Raw genomic sequence first — 23,472 nt, forward strand, 5'->3', positions numbered from 1 at the left:
TCTTGTGTCTTGTCTGTTCCATTGAACAGGTTTTTTATTTATTTTCCTATTTTTAGCAAATATCAGTTTGGTTTGTTGCTTACTTTTATACAATAGTTTGAGAATTGATACTACTTGACCACCTTCCTTCATAAATCTTCATTATTCCACCTGAGGTTTTTTATCTTTTAGATAAATTTGTTTGATTTTTTCAATTTCTATAAAGTAATGCTTTGACAATTTTGTATGGCAATAATGTTATGAGTTGATTCAGTTTAACCAATTTAGAAAATTGGTAGGACCGATAATTAACAATTTATTTCTCTATTTCTTTTTGCTATTAAGTGTGTGTTATAATTCTATTTATATAAATCCTATATGATTGGAAGCTAATCTCCCAGATCTCTTGTAAACTTTGTAGCTATTTTGAAAGAAATTAATTTTTCTTTCCCTTTCTCATTGTTTTGTTGGAAATACATAGAAAGATTAATTATGTTTCTGTATATACATTTCTGCCTCAGGGTTTTATAGAGCTGAAATTCTAGTCTAAAATAGGTTTGCTTCTGGGTTCATATCTTTTTTCTTATTTGAAATCAGTGTTTGATTACAGTACATGCAATGTTTTTTCTTTGAAATTTAATTTTCTGAGTCATTTGACAGTCTTTGGATCACTTTTTGCTGATTTTTCCTTGAATGCTGCTGAACTAAATTTCTATTCTTTATTATCTATCTGCTCATCAGGAAATCTAACTGATTCACATTTGTATAGCAATTGGTTTTTAATAAATTGTCTGAAAGACCCTGGCTTGAATTTGGGAATATTATATAAACAAACAAGTTGACTATTCTCTCAGCCATTAGCTATAAAGTAGAATTCCAGAAATCTGCTAACTTGTGTTTCTGAATGAGCAAGATTTCTCTCTCTCTCTCTCTCTCTCTCTCTCTCTCTCTCTCTCTCTCTCTCTCACACACACACACACACACACACACACACACACACACACACTTCCTCCTTACCTTCAAACACATTCATGTCTACCCCATCCTTGGAAAAATCTTCATTTCATCTATTCATCCCCAGTAGTTTTCATTCTATATTCCTTCTCAATATTAGAAGTAAACCCCTTGGGAAACAAGTCTTTATTTCCTTTCATTTTACTCTTCTTAACTCTCTACAAGCTGACTTTTAATTTCATCATTCTACTGAAATTGCACTCTATAATGTCACCAATGATCTCTTAATTGCCAAATTTAATGCACTTCTCTCAATCCTCATTATTTTTAATCTTTTCTTGGATACCATTGATGCATTCTTTTTTTTTTTTTAGGTTTTTGCAAGGCAAATGGGGTTAAGTGGCTTGCCCAAGGCCACATAGCTAGGTAATTATTAAGTGTGTGAGACTGGATTTGAACCCAGGTACTCCTGACTCCAGGGCCAGTGCTTTATCCACTGTGCCACCTAGCTGCCTCAATACATTCTTTATTGTTGTATCTCTCTAGGACTTTTTGATACTTCTCTATTTTTCTTCCTACTTCTCTAATGATTCTATCTCAGCTGCTTTTATAAAAAGATCATTATCTAAGTCAGGCTTACTTATATCTTAAAAGGTTTTTTCTGAACCTTTTTCTTTTCTCCCTCTATACCATTTTACCTAGTAACTCCCATGGGTTCAATTATCACATCCATACAAGTGATGTCAAACTTCTTAATATAAACTTGGTGTTAGAACATGTTATTTATGATATACTTATAAAATATTGAGAAAACTATAAATTGCAATTAATTGAAGCTAATGATCTGTTGATAGACAAATGGGTTTTAATATAGAAGGGATGGTGATTCTGTTAATGATAGAAAAGTCTTGGGAAATTTCAGTCAATTCAATGTATTCCAGGTACAGGTTATTTTTAGTTTGGTTTTTGGTTACTCAGTCATAAAAATATAAATCCATCAAGAGACTGTAAAGCTTTTTGATAGATGGATAGTTGAATAAATAGATAGAGAAAGAGATATGTATGTCTATATCTATACTTTTATATACATGCTTATTGAATTGCTGTAGAGTCATCTCAATGACTTCAGGGACTGAGACACCCTTTGACCTTCTGCTTGCCATAATAAACCCTTCTACTTAGATCATTTATTTTATTCCATCTCCTCCAGAAGATTGTCTTTACTATACTCTCTGCCCCATTTTGTATCTTTGCTATTTTACTTGATTCCCACTCAGTTCCCGTGGGTTCAGTTATGATTTCTATGTAGATATAGTACTAATTTTTCTCCTGTCACTAGGCTCACATAAATTTCTGTCTTTTGGTCAACTCAAAATTATGATCTGTTGACATCTTCAATTCAATATCTCCAAAACAAAACTCACTTTTCCTTCTACTTCCAAAAACTTTTCTTCTTTCAAGTTTCCTTAATAGTCTCAAGAACACAATCAATTCCTATCCTCAGTTTCATTCTCATTCTCAATTTTCTACATATTCAATCCATTACCAAATCTGTAGTTTCTTCTTAAATAATAACTCATATACATCTGCTTCTCTCCATTCACAGAGCAACAATACTAGTTCAGGTCTTCATTACCTCTCATCTGGACTATTAAAAATAGACCTCACAACTGTTATGATTTCAATCCAACATCTACTGAGTTACCGAAGTGACTTTCTGCAAGGGAAATCATTAGATGTCAGTCCTTTGTTAGATACATTCAAATCACCTTGTTACCTGTATTCTATAAAGACTGACTCATCTTTCATGCAGAGCTATAGCATGATTCAGGATCTTTTAATTATCCCTTCATTGTGATTTTCTTTAACTCCTTTGTTGTTCTTAATTTCTTTTAGTCCTTTATTTCTTTTTATGACTCCATTTGGAGTTTACTCAGCAAAGATACTGGAGTGGTTTGTTATTTCCTTCTCTGGCTCATTTTACAGATAAGGAACTAAAATAGAGCTGTGTGCTCTCCCAGGGTCACATAGCTAGTAAGTGTTTGAGGTTGAATTTGAACTCATGAAGATGATATTTCCTGATTCCAAGTCCAGTGCTCCATCCATAATGCCACCTAGCTGCCTTTTCTTTAGACCATACTGGTATTAAAGCTTTTGATCAAAGAAGCTATCTTCTTCATGACAGATGCCTGAAAATCCCATAAAGCCTGACTATATTCCTAGAAGGAAATTTTATGAAGTCTTTTCTAAAGCAGAAAGAAATTATTCCCAAGAAAATTCCTATCTTAGACAGTTACTGGTACCCTTGATGAGATAACAAGTCACTTACATGTCTAGTCATTGATGATAAAAAAAAAATAGCACCTTATCACAGGTGAGCTATAACTTTCTGTGAGGTTTTTATGACATCACATATGTCTCTGCCCTCTCTACAGAGACTTGGGATGCATCATCTCCTTGACCATTACTATTATTATTATTTATTAAAATTACTATTACTACTATTATTAACTATTACCACTACTTCTACTGCTCTTGTCACTGCTACTGCTACTATTATTACTACTACAGAACTAATCTACTTTTCTATTTCAGGGATTAAAGGAAATCCTCATGTACTTCAGGGATGTCAGGAAATGTGAGTGATTGATTGAGTATAGTAATTTAAAGCATTATGGCCTTAGTGAATTCTCCTGGCCTCACTCTATTTGAAAGAATTCTCTATTTATCCCAACTTTTTAACTCTTTCCTTAAATACCTTTATAATATCTTTACTTTTATATACATATTCTTCAAATAGCAGCAGTTCCCTCTGGACTTTAAATACCTATTAAATGCTGATACATTTCATATAAAATATAAATTTAGAAACATTGATTTCCAGTGATTGCTTAGTCAATTAAATGATGAAAATGCTCTCACTCTATAGTACTGCATTACAAAAAAATAGTATAAAGGAGTAATCTAAACAACTGACACAGAAAAACAAAAGCTAAAGCAAATATGAAGAGTAAGATTTGAGAAGAGGATTCTTTTGGCATAGTAGAAGCAACTAAATCTTTAAAGCTAGTGTTTCAATCAGCAATATTAAATAATAATCTTTAATCTTATTTCATTTAAAATTCCAAGATGTGACTTCAAAAATGTGTGAAATAAGGGGAATTACATAGAAAGTGTTTGAAAAGTCAAATCATCATTATCATCAAGACTTATGAAACACTTATTATTTACCAGATACTGTTCTAAGCACCTTTTACAAATATTACTTCATCATTACCAAAAATGGCTAGAACTGGAAATTGAAAAGAAGTGCTTCATTTGGGAAATAACTAAACATTGTGCAATATACAATTTTCATGGAATATTATTGTGCTATTAAAAATGTTTGAGCAGGATGATTTCAGAAAGATGCTATAAGATTTCCACAAACTGATGTAGAGTGAAGTGAATAGAACCAGAAGAATGTTTTACACAGTAACAGTAATTTTGTACAATGAAGAATTGAAAATGACTATGCTATTCTCACCAAAATAGGAATCCTAGACAATCCCAAAGGACTAATGATGAAGCACTGTATCCACCTCCAAGGAGAGAACTAATATTGTTTGAATACAGCCTGAAGCATGCTATTTTTCTGTTTTTCTTTGTTTCTTTCTTTTCTCTAATTAGAATCTTCTTGCACAAAATGACTATTATGGAAATGCTTTAGGTGATTACACATGTATAATCTACATTTGATTGTCTATCATCTCAGGGAAAGGAGAAGTAAGGGAGGGAGGGATACAATTTGAAACAATGTTTAAAAAATAGCAAATGTTATAAATAGCTTTAACATGCAATCAAGGAAAATAAAATTTATATAAAAACAAAATCTCATTTGATTCTCAAACAACCTTGAGAGGAAGATGATATAATCTTAATTTTATAAATGAAATAACTAGGGCAAACAGAGGTGAAGTGATTTGCCTAGGGTCACATAGATAATAAGTATCTTTGACTAGATTCAAAATTAGATTTTCTTGACTTCAAGTCCAGTACTATATCCACTGTGCCAAAAAAATATGAATTCCAAAAAAGAAGACAAAAAATAAAAATAAAGTTAAAAGAATAATCACAACAAAAATTTCAAAAAACAAAAGAAAATATTAAGGGAAAAAAAGTGTATTTCAAAAGAAACCAATTATAAAATCTAAAAAACAGCAAGCCAAAATGATAAAATTCATTAGGAAAGAAATATCTCTCAAATTAGCAGGACTTAAGAGTTAAATTCAATTATAAACTCAAATAATTAAAGAAAAATAAATTACAAAAAACACAATTTTAAAAAATAGTCTTAGTAAATTTCAATATTTTGCCAGTAATACAGTGAAAATTTATTTTATGGTCAAAGGATATGCAAAAGTAATTTATAGATGAGGTGATCAAAGCAATCCATAGTCATTTGGAAAAATTGCTCTAAATCATTACTTATTAGAGAAATGCAAATTAAAGCTTCTCTGAGGTACCACCTCATACCTCTCAGACTGGCCAATATGACCAGAAAGGATAATGATCATTGTTGGAAGGGTTGTGGGAAATCTGGGACACTATTACATTGTTGGTGGAGCTGTGAACTCATCCAACCTTTCTGGAGAGCAATTTGGAACTACACCCTAAGGGCAACAAAAAAACCCTTTGATCCAGCAATACCACTATTGGGTCTATACCCTGAAGAGATGATGGGAAAAGGGTAAAATCATCAGTTGCACAAAAATATTCAAAGCAGCCCTGTTTGTGGTGGCAAAGAATTGGAAATCAAGGAAATTTTCTTCAATTGGGGAATGGCTTTGCAAACTGTGGTATGTGTATGTCATGGAACACTATTTTTCTATTAAAAACCAGGAAGGATGGGAATTCAGGGAAGCCTGGAGGGATTTGCATGAACTGATGCTGAGTGAGATGAGCAGAACCAGAAAAATACCACACACCCTAACAGCAGCTTGGGAGCAATGATCAACCTTGATGAACCTGTTCATTCCATCAGTGCAAAAATCAGGGACAATTTGGGGCTGTCTGCAATGGAGAATACCATCTGTATCCAGAGAAAGAACTGTGGAGTTTGAACAAAGACCAAGGACTATTACTTTTAATTTATCTCATTGTTTGATATCTTCTTGTCTGATATCTTATTGTCTGATCTTGCTATCTCTTATACTTTATGTTTCTTCCTTAAGGATATAATTTCTCTCTCATCACATTCAATTTGGATTAATGTATACCATGGAAACAATGTAAAGATTGGCAAATTGCCTTCTGTGGGGGGGGGGGGGGGTCAGGGAAGTGAGATTAGGGGAAAAATTATAAAACTCAAAATAAATAAAATCTTTAAGAGAAAAAAAGAAAGTTTATTTTAAGAGAATTTAATGTAATTAGGAATATTAAGCTCCTAATGAAAAGACAAAGTAAACTTTTTAAAATGTCAAATGAATAGTACAGATCAGAACTTCATGGGTTTTTTGTGTTTCCATTATATATTATTTATCTAAAATGAAAAAAAAGGATTAGAGAATTCATAGTCTCTTACAATACTCCTGCTCTTTCCTTTGAAAGTAGGCATCACCAGTGTTTTCCAGACTTTCACTTCTTATGAGACATACCTTTATCTCTTTATCTCCCTATAGGATAGATAATGAACATCCGAAGAGTTAAAAAGAAAAAAAAAATCATTGCTCTACATCTTGTCCCAGCACCCATAAGACAAGAGCTATTGTTGAGTTAACCTTATGTTTGGGGGGAAATGATTCGTGCTTTTGCCTCACTTCAGTAATTTATGATATACAAATCAAAGATTCTCTCTTTCATGTTGCTCCATAACCTCCATTTGGGAAGATTCCCAGGAGTTGCTAACAAAGAAATTATTTCTTTTGGGGGGGGGGGGGTGACATAAAGGTTTATTTAGGTATTACTGTAGTTAGGAGAAAATAAGGGAGACAAGAGAGATTAGCAACAGTAGCAACAACAGCCACCATGAGAAGATTAGATGTAAGGAAAGGAACAGGGGCATGAAAGGTTATCTGGGGGATCACACTGCCCAAGATTATACTGGAATCTCAAAGAAGGCCTTATTTCTTCTCTCTCCCTCTCTCCCTCTCTCCCTCTCTCCTTCTTCCTCTCTCTCTCTCTCTCTCTCTCTCTCTCTCTCTCCCCATTTAGATGTATACATACAAGTATATATAGATAGATAGAAAGAGGTAGAAATATATAATAGATGTATACAGTCACCTTGTCTCTCTTGAAGCTCATTCCTATTAACAAATCAATACAAATCAAAATTTTCCAAAGTCATCTATATATTTATCGTCTGATGATTTTTTTTAATAATAATTGACTAGAAATAGAAACAAACTTCACAATCCTTCAACTTAGCATGTGCTTCTGTGAGCAGAAAGTAGGGAAGGAGAGATAGGCAAAACCTCCATCTCATAGCAGTTTTCCCAATTGAAAAGTTAGGTAATGATTGGCTCAGCCAGATATACCCTCATATTAGTCTCAGATTCTTTCCTGATCATGGTAGGTAGAGATGTATTTAATGGTTGCTCAAAGTCTAGCAAAACTCTTATTTCTATAAATGTTCAAGCTGAAAGGTGTGATGCAAGTATTCAAGTTCACCACATGCCCATTCATATTTTACTTTTTGCATCACTTCTCCAGGGACAGAGGATAGTCAATAATCTGTCCTTAAAGCATATTACTTCTTTTGTTATGGAAACAAAACAAAACAAACATTTTAGTCCCAACTAGCATATTTTACAACTCTTTAAAATTCTTTGGTTGAAAGGATTGGTTGATTCTTGTCTTTTGTTATCAAAGAAGATCACAATGACATCACTGTATTTCAGATAAATTACAGTGTATATGACTATGGCTGAACAGACTAATGTGACCTTGGAATGCTGTACCAGAGGTTGGGCACAAATAGTCCATGTGAACAACTGGGATAGATACTCTATACTTACATATGTCATGTTTCCCTTGAACTGCTTCAATTCTGCGCTTTCTCAAAGAGGGCAGCATCCTCATTGATGAGGGCACTCCATTCTGGGCAGTCCTGTGACAGTGTTTCCCATACTGTACAATCAATTCTAAAATTCTTCAGACCTTCAGGGTGTCCTGGTATTGCTTCTTCTAACCCCCCTATGAGCTCTTGCCCTGTGAGGGTTCTCCACAAAATAGTTTGTTGGGCAAGCATATATCTGACATTCTAACATTGTGTCAGTCCATCATAGTTGCACTCTCTGTAGTAATGCTGGAATGCTCCATAGTTTAACTCAAGAAAGGACCTCCGTGTTCGCATCTTCTCCTGCAAGATGATTTTCAGAATCTTCCTGAGACAATTTAAATGGAAGGGATTCATCTTCCTAAGAAGTTGCTGGTGGAATGTCCAGGTTTCACAGGCATATAGCAATGAGGTCAGCACAATAGTTCTATAGACCTTCAGTCTGTTAGTCCGTCTCTCCCACACTTCCTTTAGGAATCTACCAAATACTGAGTTAGTTCTGGCAATGCATGTGTCAATTTCCCTGGAAAGGACAATGCCAAGGTAAGTGAATATGTGCACAGTACACAAAATTTCTCCATTTGCTATAATCGATGGTTCCACATATGAATGCTGTGGTGCTGGCTGATGGAGCACCTGTTTTCTTGGTGTTAATAGTTAGTCCAGAATTAACACAAGCAGCAAAGAATAGATCCATATTTTGTTGCATCTCAGCTTCAGAGACTGCATTGAGTGAACAATCATCTACAGACAATGAAGCACCAATACTCCCTCCACCTTGGTCTTGGCTTGGCTTTTTTTGAGTTGAAGAATTTGCCATCAGTGCAGTAGCTGACCTTGAGATCATATTCCTCCTCAGTGAAGCTGTTTGATAACATGGCTGAAAACATCGAGATACAAAGTATGGGAACAAGGACATATCCATTGGTGACTGGGAAATCTCGAGAGCATTATCCACTATCCAGTACCCGGGCATATATATTTATTATGGAACTGATATACTATAATGATGAACCTCTCAGGGCAGCTAAGTGGCACAGTGTTTAGAGCAGGGGCCCTGTAGTCACCATGATCTAGGTTCAAATATGACCTCAAACACTTAATACTTAGCTGTGTGACCTTAGGCAAGTCAATTAACTCAATTGCTTTACAAAAAAAAGAAAAAGAAAACAGATACTCAGCAGCAATAATAACAGTGGTTGAAGGGATATCAATCACATTGTATAATAATGGCTAGTATTTAAATAGTGCTTATTCTGTGGCAGGCATAAATAGGATTTGTCATTATTATTCTAATTTAGTTGAAGAAACTGATGAAGACAGTATTTAAGAGATTTACCCAGAGCCACAAAGCTAGTGTTTATCTCAAGGTTAGATATGAATACAGATCTTCCTGACTGAAGGCCCAATATTTTATGTACTGGGTCACCTAGTTGATTCAGCACATATAATAATATTATTGCAAAAAGAAAACTAAATCTGTAATAAGATTACTTCATTTCATTAAAATTAAAATTTCATTGGGTCTTTCCCTATACTTACACAAGTAAAATCATTCTATCCCTTTTTTATTTTAATATCATTATCAATTAACATTTCTCAAGAATCTTCCACTTCCTTGACACAATAGGAATATGAAAATGAGGCATATTTTTTCCTTTATGTAGTTTAATTTTTTAAAATATATATATATTTATATGCCAATCAACAATAATTATTGAAAGCTTATATAAGGACACAAATAAGATCATTCTCACCTTCAAGAATTTTGCATTCTGTCAGTAACCATGTGAATGAAATAAGTTATTTTGCATATGTTTATATAGTCACAATCAAACATAATTCTCCAATGTTTCTTCAAGCCGCAGACCGTTTTGTGATTGCAAGAGTCTGTCTGAACTCAATTGTTACTAGTTCAGAAAGTTTAAAATTCAGACAAATTAAAATACAGCAGAATGTGGCCACACTAACAACTACTGATGGTATCATGGATGTCATTATAAAAAAGGTTGAAAATATCCTCAATGAGTCCCTAAAATGTAATCTGTGGCAGAAGATAGTGAGTTATATAGAGCAGGTTCAATTCCGGTTTTCTCAAATAACTATTTATTTTGTTTCATGGCCCCCACTCAGGATTTCTTTTAATGTTTAGTCCACAAACTGATTTTCTGCATCTAGGTGCCTTGACTAAGGAACTTCTTGTTCACTTAATAGTGACACTTCAGTCTTGCCAAGCTTGTGGTTTTTGTAGCTCACAGTGGGAAATCGTTATCTCTATAAATTGTTAATTGGGGAGCCATGCAGATTCTTTCTCTCCAGGGATTATGTGATTCCTCAGAGGGGCCCCCTCAGAAGCAACTACCCTTTCAGGAAAAACATTGGCTCTCTAGGTACAGATCTTTTCATTTTAATATTTCATTTCTCCAGTCCTTCAACTCTCCTATTCTATAGCAATTTCTGTTCTTCTATTAAGTTCAGGTGTGAAAACAGGTGAAGAATCAATCATCCTTAATATGGCAAGTAAAAGAGTAAGAGAAGTTCATTCTTCTGAAAAGTTAACTGGGTTAAAGGATTAACCCCTCATAAAGGAGATTTCAGAGGAATTGAGGAAAGTCTTTGTAAACTTATCTTAGGTATACTATCTTTTTAAACATAGATCTAGAGATACATATAGATACAGCTATGAATAGAATATTAATAAAGGTACTTCAATTGTATCAATAACTCATGTAAAAAGAAATAGTATACTAATCAAATTTGAAGATGATAGAAATTATTCAATAGAGTCTTTATTTGGACTTCTAAAATTTGGATCTTGAAATATTTTGATAACAAGGGTCAGGATACCAAATAAAATCGGCTTATAATCTAATGCCATTTTCACCAATACAGTAATGACTCTGCTGAACAACGTGCTTAATATATGATCCTACTACCTTCAATGGAAATCCTCAAATGAGAGAAGTATGGGGAAAGGAATTAGCATACTCCTCCTAAAACAATATATTAATCTTTTTCAAATAATTCTAATTGGAACAGTATGTTTAGAACTAGAAAGATGTCATTCACTTAAAATTATGTAAAGTTTTGAGATTGAGCTTTAAAACAAAAAAACAAATCAGCTTTAGAAGTCCAAAAACTGGGGGAAAGTTGTCTGGAGAGTAAGTATTTCAAGTATGAAGGATAATGGGATATTGGTTGTCTATAAGTTCAATGTAAGTTAAACATATCATGTAGCTGTCAAAAAATTGAGAATTTAGGCAGCTTTAAAAGTATAAAATGTTGACAGTAAAGTTTAATCTTGCTTTACTTAGTCCTAAGCAAATAACATCTAGAGTAATGCATTTAGTTTGGGGTATAATAATAATAAGATTATATCATTTAGAACAAAATTTTCTGACAAAATATAACACATATTTCTATTAAAAAGAAATAAATGTTGAAAATCAATCAATTAAAAAATGATGACCAGAATGTCAAGACAATTTAAAACTACATTGCACCAACAATTTATGAAAGTGGGATATTTAGTCTAAAGTGTGCTTGTATATGGGGGAGCCCTTAAGATTGGAGGAATGATAGATTTCTTTAAATATTTGATGAGTTTAAAATTGAAATTCTAAAAAGAGAATTAATATTAAGAAGATTTTGATTCAATATAAACTAAAGCAATTAGAGCTGTTAAATACGATAAAGACTTTCTTGTTTTTAGAGATAGTGAAATTCCTATAACTGCAACTCCCTGCAAGGATTGAAGATATAATTGTCGAGGGAACATCAATTAAACATTCTTGAGGATTCTATATGGTTCTATTATAAAAACAATACAAGGTAACATTGATTTTCATTTATTAAAAAAGACCTGAGCTGGCACATTTTTAACCTATACCAACTAACTTGTTTTCTCAATGGGGGTAGAAAGAAGGGACAAAATTTGAAACTTAAGGTTTTAGGAGTGTAAATACTGAAATTTGTTTTTGAATGTATCTGGGTAAAGAAAAATTAAAAATTAAATTAAATTAAATTTTTAAAAAGATATGAGCTGACTTCAAAATGTTATCAACTAAGTCCCAAATCAGTGCTTCAAAGTCCTACAAAAGCTGAGGAAAAGAGATTTCCCCTTTGTTCAGGAAAAGTTTGGCAAAACTTTGCTTTGAATTGAGACCAAATGTTTATTGTTTCCATATCCTAATTCTATAATAGTTATATGCACTGTGAGGATCTTAGGATCAGAGCATAGATCTACAACTAAAAACAACCCCAGAGGTTATCAAATCCCCCTTCAATTTTACAAATAAGGAAACAGGTACATGGAAGTTAAGTGAAATTTCAAAGAATATACAGTTAGTAATGTCTGATATAGAAATTGAACTCATATCCTCTAGACTTCCATTTCTATCCACTCTTCAGATGAACAGAATCAAAGTCATCTTTTCTGACTTCAGAACTTTCTCAGATTAGAATAAAGTGAGATCATAATTATATACCTATTCAACTCAAAAACTAAGTTTTTACTCAACTTTGACTTTGTGTAGAAAGTTGACTTTCACTTTGTACAGAAGCAGAACATGATTTAAAATAAGAACTATTGTACATATGGGATTAGAGAAACTACAAAGTTCATTAGGGAAAGGTTTCTTAATCATTTTTGTGGCATAGATCTCTGGTAGTTTGATGGAGTCTGCGGACCCATTTCTAAAACAGTGGTTTCAAACTCATGAAATAAAATTCATAGCATTACAAACTAATTATATTAAAATTCAGATATATACATTCCATACACATAAATATATCCATATATACAGGTCTATGTGTATAATATATATTCATACATATGCATATACACACATACACACATAGAGACATGAATGCACACACATGTGGAACAAGATCACATATTCCAGATTAAGAACTTCTAATACAGGAAAAATACAATAACTTTTTTTAGGAAGTAAAAATACTTTGGATACTTTATTCCCCTCCAGAAAGAAGTTTATATTCAATTAGGTAGGAAAAATTATGTGCATTAATATTAAGTAAAGCATGTATTTATTTATCATGTTTCCTTAGGTTATTGACAAAGTCTTCAAAGGAAGGGACAAATGCTTAAAACTGTGAATTGTACTGATCACATTCACATGAAAGATTTTATATGAAGAATCTGTGGTTTTTCACTCCAAAAATATGAGAGCTCCCATAGTCAAGTCAATGTAGATTAAGCCTGCCTGAGACCGTTGGAATTTAAATGATTTGTCTGGCATCCAATTGCTAAAAAAAAGACCACAAGCAGAATTTGAATCAAGTCTTCCTGACTCCAGATATCTCCTAAATGCTGCTGAATGGGGAATTATATAATTATGATAGTCTTCATCCATACCAATAATATAATTTCATAAAATATACTCTAGACAATACTAAAAATGGACACTACCTTTAAGAATCAACATGTAAAATATCATATTTTATTTATTTCATGAATATCTCCCAATTATATGTAAAAAATTAACAAGCTTTTTTTTATTTTGAGTTTCAAATTCTCTCCCATCCCAGGTCCTCTCCTTAAGAAGGTAAACAATTTGATTTTGATTATACATGTGACTTCAAGTATATGAAGCATGTTGAAGAAACACAAAGAATATAAAACAAAGATAAAGAAATTTTCTAAAATTATGCTTCAATCAGCATCCAGAATTCATTAGCTCTCTCTTTGGAGTTGGGTAGCATTTTTCATCATAAGATCTTCAGACAATTTTTGGAAAGTTGTCTTGATCAGATTAGCTAAGTCTTTTGATATTACTCTGCACCATGTTCTCCTGAGTCTGCTCACTTCACTTTGCATGCATTCATATAAGTCTTCTCAAGTTTTCTGACATCATCCTGCTCATGATTTCTTTTAGCATAATAATATCCCATCACAATCATATGCCACAACTTACCACTAATTGCTTGGAATCCTCTCAATTTCCAATTCTTTGCCTACATAAAGAGAGCGTCTACAGATATTTTTGTACATGTGAGACATTTCTCATTTTCTTTGAGCTCTTTGAGATATAAATCTAGTAGTGTTATTGATGGGTCCTATGGTTCAATTTGATCTCCAGAATGGTTGGCCATGTCCACAACTCCTCCAACAGTGCCTTAGTATCCCAGTTTCTCTACATTTTCACCAGCATTTGTCATTTTCCTTTTCTTTCATTGTAACATCTGATTATGTAAGTTGACTTTCAAGTTTGAGTATTTTTTTTAATTAAGACTATTCATAGATTTGACTTCTGAAAACTGACTACTAATATCCTTGGATCATGTGTTTTAATTTTATAAATTTGACCTAATTCCCCATATTTGAAAAATGAACCTTTGTCAGAGAAACTGATTTTCAGTATTCTACTACTCTATTACCACTTAATAGACAAACTGAGACCTAGAAAAGACCTTAAATTAAGGAGGTCAAGGTCTCCCTCTATATTCTGGGCCAGCTTCAGGCTATCTATATTTTGCTACTAGACACAGTTGAATCAAGAGGAGTGAGAGTGCATAATGACTGCAACAATCTCCTGTCACTTAAATCCAATTTACTTACAAATCATGGCATTATTTTGCTGAAGTTATGGTCTTCTTTGACCTCTTTGAGTAGGAAGAGCAAACAACAATAATCTTAGCCAGTAGGTGATTGTTTTGATTATTGCTATTTTGTAACAGATTGAAATTTGAAACTACTAGTTTTTTTCATTTTCGTTGATTCCTTTGACAGTATTAATTGTTTCTTCCAGAAGAATTTTATTATTATTTTTAGCTCTATAAAATAATTCTTTGGTTATTTGATTGGTATGATAGTTAATATGTAAATTATCTTAGATAGAATTGTCATTGTTTTTATAATGGTTGGGCCCAACCATGATCAATGAATATTTCTCCAGTTGTTTAAATCTGACTTTACTTTTGTGAAAAGGATTTTGTAAAGTATGTTCATATAATCCTTGAGTTTGTCTTGGTATGTGGGATTTTAAAGTATTTTATTTGTCTTTATTTATCTTAAGTGGAATTTATTTTTCTATCTGTTCCTACTATCTTTGTTTGCAATATATAGAAATGCTGATGATTTATGTGATGATTTATTTATATCCTATAATTTTGGTGACATTCTTAATTGTTTCAGCTAGGTTTTTAATTGATTCTTTAGAATTTCCTAAGAAGACTATCATGTCTTTTGCAAAGAGTGATGTTTTGGTTTTTTTATTCCCGATGTTCATTCCTTCAATTTCTTTTTCTTTTCTTATTGTTATAGTGAGCATTTCTAATATAATGCTGAATAATAGTGGTGATAATGGGCATCCATATTTCATTACTGATCTTATCGGGAAGGTTACAAATTGATTCTCATTAATGCTTGCTCTTGATTTTAGATGAAGATTACTTATCATTTTAAGAAAAATTCCATTGACTCCTATGCTTTCTAGTATTTAATAGGGAATGGGCATCTTATTTTGTCAAAAGATTTTTTTTTCTTCATGTATTGATATTGTCATATGATTTTTTGGTTATTTTTATTGTTATAGTATGATTATATTCCTATTGTTGAATCAGTCCTGCAATCCTAGAATATAAATTTGTTCATAGTATATTATCTTTGTAATATATTGCTGTAACCTCCCTGCTAGCATTTTACTTAAAATTTTTGCATTGATATTCATTAAGAAAATTGGTCTATAACTTACCCAGTTTTAGGTATCAAAAGCATATTTGTTGATTTATCTAGTCCTGGGGAAATTGTCTTAGGGAGCTCATTGATAGTCTATCCAAATTCTTTTTCTAACATAAGGTCAAGCATTCTATTTCCTCTCCTGTTATTCTGGACAATTTACATTATTAACCTTGGGGCAGGAAGTGATACCTTCCCTCTGAATTTCCACTTTTTCTTAACTTGAAGTGTTCATCTCTTTCCTTGAACTATGACCTAGCAGTGGGTATAGGCCATGTAGTTAAAAAGCAGCATCTAGTTCTGTATCCAGTGTTAATCACAGGAATATCCAGTAAACTTTTTCTGATCAGTTGTCCAGTCCACTCATCAGGTCTGGCTTGAGAGCTCCTGAAGTTGTTGCTGCTTTTATCACCACTACCTAGTCCCACCACTTATCTTACTTCCATATGGGTTCTATATGAGTTAATCTTCTTCCCCATAACTTTCCCTCATCTCAAATTTCTCCTTCCAACCTCCTGATCTGTCTTAGAGTGGAAGTAAATCTTACTCTGAACTTTTGTTTCTGCCAATGAAGAATTCAATTTGAAGCAAAATTTTAAAGGTGTTTGGAGGGTAATATTGGTAGAGCTCAGTTCTGCCTACTTCATTATATTGACTCAGTTGATAGTAGATCCAACTTATAGAACTTTAGAGAAAATTGCACTAAATTTATGACATAATGATCTTATCATTTTTCAACATAGTCTACTCCAGTAAGATAAAATCATGTAAGTATACAGAAAAGGTAGGTGAAGAATAAGGAGGATATCATCCACAAGCAAAGATAAATTCAGAGAGTCAATTAGAATTTCAAAAGATTCATCAAGAAGTTAAAATGCATGACTGATCAAGATGGATACTTGGATGGTATGAATATATATGGTTAGAAAGCAGGGCATGCAGAGATATTATCATGAAACAGAAGTGAAATTTCTTGTGCCTTTTTCATAAGAGAATATATTAAATAGGACTAATAACAAAATATCTCATCTTTGAAATGATGAAGTATATATATGGTATTTAATTACAATATTACAAAATATGGAGTTTCTCTAAGGGTCTGAATTGAGATTTTAGATTATTTGAGGTATAAACATGTGTAACTTATTAAAAATGAATTTAAAGAATTATGGGATGTTGACCCTCTGTGACCAGTTTTTTTTGTCTCAAAATATCTTATGTGTAGCCCTTGTCCTTATTAATTGTTATATTGAGTCACTGCAGTAATAAAATTGTTATATATTGAGTATCTGGGTTGGATCACTGTGTAGTATTAGAACTGTTTATAACTTTGTAATGCCTTCATAAATGTGATACATTGCACTAACAAAGATGCAAGACAACTGCAAAATCTTGCTGGGTTTTTTCCCCCCAAATGTTACTAATTTAGACTAACCTTGGCATCCAAAGATTTTTACCTCAGTTTCAAACAAAAATATGTTAACTCCAAGACTGGCTCATCATTGATATGTTAGTCTTATGCACTTTTTATTTCATTTCTATAACATACTATCAATGACAAATCACTTGATTACAAAAGAGAGTGCAACCTAATATTTAATACAGTGACAAGATACTTTATATTATAGAAAAGGTGCTCTTACATTTTTGTATATATTAGTCATGGATGCTTTGGTGAACTAGAGAAATCTAGGGATCCCTTGTCAGAGCAACTTTTTAAAAATTTTGGCTTATATACTTATATGTTCATTGATTTTACTTGCTTATTCATTATGTTTTTTTAGTTTGTTGGTTGATGGATTTGAATTTGAATGGAAGTAAGTCACTCAGTATTAATAACCCAATATTAATTGACATGGAAAACATACCTCTTCCATTTCTGATCTGGGCACATTTACTCTGTCCTACTGGAGGTTCACCATAATTATGCCATACTTAGTACAAATACCAGATCAACTTTAATTCTATTGTAGCTTAGAACTCCTAAACTTAATCCACCAATCTCAACTTTCTCTAGGAGGAATAATTATCAGGCATGTACTCTCGTGCCTGGTCTCAGAATAATATTTTAAAGTGCATGAAATAAAACATATAGGATTACAAAGGAAACAAATTATATTGGTATTTAATTATAAGAAAAAATTATGGATCTCAGGTTAAAAATCCCACATAAAGAGGAAACCTCCCCTTCCAAGAGAGACCAAAATGATGAAAGTGAAAGTGATTATGAAATTGGCATTTAAATGAATCACAAAACTTTAAAACTAAATGAACAGAAAGATGATCAGCAGGGTAACACAGCAGAATTATCCTGTTATTTTGTTAAAATGTTTACTCCATCCATGCAGTCTGCTATTCCTTTTTATTGATTCTTAATCAATAAGCATTTATTTAGTACCTACAATGTACCAAGTACCATACTAATCACTACTGGAAAAAATAAGTAAAAGACAATTTCTGCCCTCACAGAACTTATGATGTAATGACTGAATATTACTAGACAACATTGTATTATCTAGTACCAACCTTAGAATACACAATTAGTAAGCACTTATAGAAGAAAGGAATGCATGATCAGTTCAATTCAATTATGCCAATTATGTCTTTCAGTCTCAGTATCCCAAGGATAATAATCACATCTATTTCCACAGGTGAAGATGAAATGATATTAACATTCAAACTGTTATCTAAAATATTAAATAAATGCTAGTTGTTTTGTTGTTACTATTGACACCAATAGTCAAAAAGATAGAGTCAAATTAGCGCTCCTAACTTTAAGTACACTTCACTGCCTTTTTGTGAGAAAACAAAGAATTTGGATACAACTAGGTATCTCATTGCAGATTAGCTCCCAAATATCAATCAAGTAGAACAGTGTCAAATAGAAACATACAAAGGATTCTTACAGATTCTATGTTGACTTAAGAAACATAATATTGAATATATGCATATTTTATTTATTTTATTAAATTATTTCCCAAATACAATATATCTGGTTTGGGTCACATTTGGAAGTATTGTGGATCACCTATATATTTGACAACTCTGAAATAGATTATACTAGAATATATCCAGGAATGGTTTAGTCATGAAAAATATTTTTAAAAATTAAAGCATAAACTATTCTATTAATGTTATATATTATAAAAACTAAAATTTTAAATTGACAAACTAGTAAAATCCTACTGTTTCTAAATTATATGTTTTCAATTAAGAATCTTAATTTTCATAAACTGCTTAAGTTGCAATACATAAGACAGCAATAGTATTTAGACAAACTTTTAAATTCAGTGAAAGAAAAAAAAAGATGAATCAGCAACAGTAGAATCATTTAGGATTGCCTAAATTATATCTTCTGGGAAAAGGAAGGCAGTTGGCATTGTTGCAGAAAGCTGCGTGGGAAAATCTTTTAATTTAGTTAAAGATGTTATGTTAAAAAGTGCCTACTCAGATTTATCCAATACCTGTAGGCAACTTCTAGACTCATCTAGATCCATTGAGGTACACCCTCATTTGTTTGTTTAACTGATGTACCTTTAAAAAGAGGCATTTTTTTTTCAGTTTATTTTTACAGAAACATATTAGGAAGAACTCACTAAAAATAATGTACCCCAGGACTGGATTCCAAAGCGTGTCCTAGATTTTTTCATTTTCTTTTTTTTTTTAACAAGAGGGCAGTTTTTACCATTCAGGTACTTTGGTGAATCTAGGATTTATTGTATGTACATGGGAATGAGTATTTATTTCTCTTGTACATATTTTAAATTTTCATTATCCTTTTAAATCTTCATCATTTTTTACATAAATAACTCAGAAGAATTGAGGATGCCCTAAAAAGCAATAGCATAGTAATGTGGTCATGAGTAGACCACAGCACATTGTAATCATGGAATTATGGTTAAATTATAAGGCACTACTACTCTAAATGCTCCTGACTCATGGTCTGAAACTTTTTTTCATCTGAGTTCTAGGAGGAAAGAGCAGTCAAGTGGCAGTGGTTTGACCTACCAGGAAAATATTATCTCCTGTATCTTTCTTTGGGGACTCCTTTACTTCAACTAGGCTAACTTGTCTGCACTGTGGGTGGCAGTTCATGGAAAGTGAGTGGGGGATGCTTGATTACTCCCCCAAAGTGGCTTCTCCAGATGATAATCTGAAGCACTCAGTATGTCCTAGCAGCAATGGACGAATCCCTTTGAAAAATAATAGTGAAGATAAAGGGAGAAGATACTGATTTGAGCATATGATTTCTGCATCATAAGAAATTGAATTGATGCAATAACCCATTAGTGTCCAGCCTGCATTTTGGAAAGTATGTAAAGATGGAGAAAGATGTGTATGGACATACATGGGAGGTCTTTTTATAGTCTACTTCTGAATACAATTTTAAAAAAAGCAATAATAGAGTTGAGAGCTAGTTTTAGACTCACTGCCACTAACTGATTTCTTGCCATTGGGGAAATCATGTCACCTTTCTCATAGGCTAATTTGTTGTTGTAGTTGTAGTAAAGAAAATGAAAATGCTGAGCTAGATACCCTCCAAGACAACTTCCAGATCTAATAAAGAAAAACTTTTATAATTACATCCCATTATAATAATCAGAGGTTACTATGCTATAGAAATAACTTGAGACTAGTTATCAATTAATTGATTAATAAGTATTCATTACAGAACTTCCATATGCTAGTAACAAATAAAAATATAAAAGGGAAGTTTCTTTGACCTCAAAAAGTACAAAAATATGTGCAATTATATGTGCAAAATATTTATGCAAGTATTTTCAGGAGTGAAACACTTAACAGATTTAAGAGATATAAGATATGATGGTTGACTTGAGTTCTGAAAGAAACTAAAGTAAGTTCTAAAGAATTCAACAAGTAAAGGTGAGGTGGGAGGTCATCCCCAGAATGAGGGTTATCCTGGACAAAAGGACCCAAACTGGAGATATAATGTCATGTGAGAAAAGTTATTACATAGATCAGGGGTATAAGAAGACCACATCACCAAAACTGCCTTTGTTATCTCAAGTTATCATGTGTCCCATCTCTCATGAATTCAATATCCTAGATCAAATGACCACTTCTGCCTAAAAGTATCAGTAAGACTCTATTTTATGACTATGTAAGCCTTCATTATTATAAAAAGACAAATTATGTAGTGTTTCAGCACTCATTGGTGCTAAGTGCATTGTAAATTATGGAGAAGGTATTAATAATAGGGTTAATAATACCAAGCAAGGAGATTTCAATCTTAGGTACCAGCTGTAGTAATCAGAAACTTAGATAAGTGAGAGCTCATCATTATGAACTGATTCAGACTTTATGTAAAACTAGTTCAAAGAGACAGTGAGCAGGCCTCCAAGATGAAACTTACCTAATTAACAGTTGGTCTGTTATTTTGACTTCTTGTGATCTTCTTCATCAAGGCTCTGCACCATATTTCATTTCTACTATTAAACTTTTCCTGTCTACACACACACACACACACACACACACACACACACACACACACACACAGACATATATATATAAATAGAAAGGTCAATGGGGAGAAGATGCTTACAAAGAGAGGAATTGGGGTCATTGGCATCTGTGTCAAGTCTTGAAGGAGGATAATTTTCCTGAAAGGTAAGGATAAATAAAGACAACATTCTAGGTCCTGAAAACAGAGAGATACAATATGCAATATTAAATTCATTGAATGGCTAGTAGTTTAATTTGACTAGAATATAGAGTTTGTGAAGGAAGTCTTATAAAATAAGAACAGAGAGTTATATGAAGTCAGATTTTAAAGCCCTTCAATATCAGGATGGGTTTGTATTGTATCTTATCAGTAACAAGGAACTCCTAGAGATGTATTATTTATGTGGCATATGAATAAGAGAGGGGAGAGACTGCTGAAGGTAGCAATACCATTTGGTGATAATAATCCAGTTGAGAAATGATAAGGGCCTGAATTAATGTGATAGTTGGGTGAAAGTAAAAAAGGGTAGAAAAGGAAATGCATTATGGAAGTGAAATCTACAGATCTTCATAAGAAATTAGAAATAAGTAGAGGGGGATAATAAAAGATGAACTGCTAAATACTTAGCACATGTATGAAGATTTTGGCTTAAAAATAATAAACTTTGTCATTACTTATCCCAATCTCATATAACTATTCATTTTTTTAAAAAAAAGTATTTAGTTTATTCTGAATGTAAGAAATAAAATAAGTACTTTTATAACACAGGAGAACAAGAAAAAAAAGATTGCATACAAAATTGCCAATCTGTTAAATACTTGCTATGCCTTTTAAATATATAAAAAAATTATCATATAACTTTCTTCTTTTCTTCACTCTCCCACCACTCTTTCTTTTTTTGTTTTTTTTTTTTTTTGGTTTTGTTTTCTTGCAAGACAAAAACCAAGGTCACACAGCTAGGTAATTATTAAGTGGCTGAGGCTGGATTTGAACTCAGGTCCTCCTGACACCAGTGCTGGTACTCTTATCTACTGCACTGCCTAACTACACCTTTCCCTCCCCTGACTTTTAAATGATACAATTAAGACATGGATATGTATAAGTATATATGTTACACCTTTCCCTCCCCTAACTTTTAAATGATACAATTAAGACATGGATATGTATAAGTATATATGTATATACGTAAAATCATTCTATCTATCAGTTCTTTCTCAGGGTAGCCTCTTCTTTCATATATCCTTTGCAGGTGAATTAGTCACTCACATTGTTCTTAAAATAATAATGTTGTTACTTTATAGAACTTTACCTTAGTCCTGATTATTTTTCTCATCATTATTGTGTGCAAGTCTTTCTATGCTTCTCTAAGATTATCAAGCTCATTATTTCCTTTTGGAAAATAGTATTCCACCATAATAATATACCTCAACTTATTCAACTATTACCCAATTGAAGACTATCTCTGCAACTTTCAGTTCTATGCTATAACAAAGAGAGTTGTTAGAAATATTTTTTTAACATATAGGTTATTTTCCTTTTTCCCTAATCATCTTAAGAAACAGCCTTAGTACTATACTGCTGGGTCAAAGGATAAAGGTAGTTAATTAACTCTTTGGGCCTAATTCTAGGTTGTACTCCAAAATGGTTGGATCATCTTACAATCCCACTAGCAATGTATTAGTGTCCATAATAATATTTATCTCTCTCATTTCCAGGTATTAGCTCACTATGTCTTTCTGTATATGGGCATAGACATGAGCTATAACTACTCTAATTGGACACTCAGCAGTTGAGTTCCCCAGATGTTGAGTGGCTGATATCTCTCTCAGGGTTCTCAGGGTGGTTAGTAGTAGTCCTAAACTGAATACCAACTTAAATTAAGCATTAGAATGAAATGAGGCTCTTGAGAATCATTGAACATTTAACATTAAGAAGTGTACTTTGCCTGCTATAGCAAGGATATAAAAGATAAATATAGTAGCTCAGTTTCTAAATTCACCCTTCCCTTTGACTCCATGTGGAAATATGTTTGACAGAGGAGTAGATGGCCCATCATCTTCAAGTATATTCACCAAATTAGAAATGCCTTGAATCATGAATATAATTTGTTTGCTCTTAGGTAAACAAGAAATTGCATTAAGGAAGTCAAAAATCACTCAAGTCTTGGGGATAACTTTGCTACCTTTTAAGGAAATTCAATCCTTGTTTTGGGGACACAGAAGGAACATGGATCCTATCGTGGAGTTAGGGTTGCTAGTTTTCTCTATGCCAAGCCTCCACCAGTTAATTTTCCATTGATAGATTTTATTAACCTTTTAGCAAAGATATTTGCTAAAATGA

This window comes from Macrotis lagotis, chromosome X, assembly GCF_037893015.1.
Source record: "Macrotis lagotis isolate mMagLag1 chromosome X, bilby.v1.9.chrom.fasta, whole genome shotgun sequence".
NCBI lineage: Eukaryota > Metazoa > Chordata > Mammalia > Peramelemorphia > Peramelidae > Macrotis > Macrotis lagotis.